Source organism: Myotis davidii, unplaced genomic scaffold (genome assembly GCF_000327345.1).
Source record: "Myotis davidii unplaced genomic scaffold, ASM32734v1 scaffold575, whole genome shotgun sequence".
NCBI classification, from domain to species: domain Eukaryota; kingdom Metazoa; phylum Chordata; class Mammalia; order Chiroptera; family Vespertilionidae; genus Myotis; species Myotis davidii.
Genome location: NW_006290306.1, coordinates 1969231 through 1971481, shown reverse-complemented (window position 1 = coordinate 1971481; position 2251 = coordinate 1969231).

Here is a 2251-nt window from a genome sequence, read left to right as displayed (position 1 = left end):
AAGGAGTAATACTATTAAGAAATTCGATGAGAAAATTTTCCTTTTCAGCATCATCTGTGGAATTAATGGAATCATCACTCAAATATGTGTGAAAATCTCCATCGAGTATATCTAAAATTTCTTCATTTAATTTTTGAACATGCTCATTTTTTGGACAAAGAATTGCACATTTAGATATATTTTAATATTATCTATAGATATAGTATATCCAAAGGTAATTTCAATAATAGACCCATTACAAATCATTTCACAGGGGATTTCAATAATATCCATTCCTAAATGAAAACTGATATCAAGTCTGCCATCTCCAAGTTTTACTAACCATCCACTATAAGCAGAATCCTCTGATCTCATATTTGTTGTAAGAGACAACTTTCTGAAACATCCCCAAGCATTGCAGTACTTTAAACTCATTTAACTCATTTGTACTATGGCTGATCACATAGCATACGGTACAATACTGAGACATTGTCGAAAATACAACATTCAGACTCATAATTTCTCTTAGTAATCTGTCTATGGCATTTATAGCATGACTGGATGCCATGGTGCATTCATCAATAATGAGAAATTAGTAGCTTTAGCACCTTCACTGCTTATATGGAATCTAGAAATTGAAGTTTCATTTAATGGAATTGGTAATTTATATTGGGAATGAAAGGTGCTTCCACCGAGAAGTAAATTTGCAGCAATTCCTGTAGACACTGCGGGTAAAACAGTATCACCACGACCTCTAATATAATGTATTAAAACTTTATACAGATATGCAGGTGAATAGGATTCCTAGCTGGCAGGCCCCTGACAGCAAGCTGGCCACCTGTGGATTCCGTGAGGAATGGGACTCCCTCCTCCCTCCTGTCAAGGTCTGGGGTGCAGGTGAATGGAGTCCCTGGCTGGCAGGCCACTGACAGCAAGCTATCCAACAGAAGATTCTGTAAGGAATGGGGCTGCCTCCTCCCTACTGTCAGGGTCTGGTTTGAAGGCTGGCCACGCCCTGGTGGGCCAGACCCAGAGTTATACCACGCTGTGGCCTCTGCCTCAGCAATCCAGGACTGACTGCTGCTGGGCGCTCCTGGCACTCTGAGGGTGAGTTCTTCCCTCAGGCCTCGCGGGAAACAGCTCGGGGAGGGCGCAGCCCTTGGCAAGGCAACCCAAGACTCAGTACTTCCATGCTCCGCTCAGAGGGTGGGTTCCTGCCTGAAACCTCGCCCTGAGGGCAGGTTCCTGCCTGAAACCTTGCCCTCTGGCAAACAGCTGGGAGAGGGCGCAGCCATTTCCAAGATGACCCCTGCAGGACTGACTTCCTTCCGGTTGGTCGCACTTCTGCCTGTGATGTTACACCAGGGTTTTTATATAAGTAGATGGTATTACACCGATGTTAATTTCCTAATTTTGGTCATCATACATACTGTGGCAATGTAAGAGAATATTGTTTTAGGAAATATTTAGGAACTGTCTAGGAAATTCTGATGTAAAGGGGCATCATGTCTGGAAATTATTCTCAAACATTAAAAAAAAAGTTCACAGTTCACATAAGAGTGAATAATAAAGTGAGTGTGGAAAATATTAACATTTGATAACTCTGGGTAAAAGTAAAGAGATTTTTTTGTACTATTTACAACTTTTTGCAGGTCTGAAATAATTTCAAAATAAAAGAAGTTTAAAAAAGAAAAATCTACTTCAAATTTTCTTTGAAATTAGACTGGCAAGAATGGATTTTATCAGTGAATGACTCAAGCCAATATAATAAAACTCACTCCTCGTCCTTTTACCTGAAGCAGGCCTGCCTGGGCAATCCACCTGAACTGAAGTCATATGCCTGATGAAAAGCATCACCAAAACACAAGTCTTTTCAATGTAGCCACTAGAGGCAGCCACCTTAGGATGAAGTAGCCACCTAGCACACTCCACTCTAATCTGCCAGTGAATTTGTAAACTATGGCTTAAGGGGAGTTTAAGGAAGAAGGCACACACTACACCTGGCAGATGAAGTTTAATAGCACTTTCTCTGGGGCCCATCAACACACAGTGTGGGGGGAGTCTCCGATTTTTAGAAAAGAAATGCTGTTTAAACCTGATTCTATGTGAAAACCTCACTACCCAATAAAACACAAGTCCTGTCTTGCCCTCAACTGAGAGAGCAGCTGCTGTCAGCACCAACCTGAAAAACAGGAACCTAGATGCTAAAATAAGGACTTTAGGGCTAGAGTCAAGAAAACAAGGGGACAGTGTGGGAAGCTCAGAGTTCTCT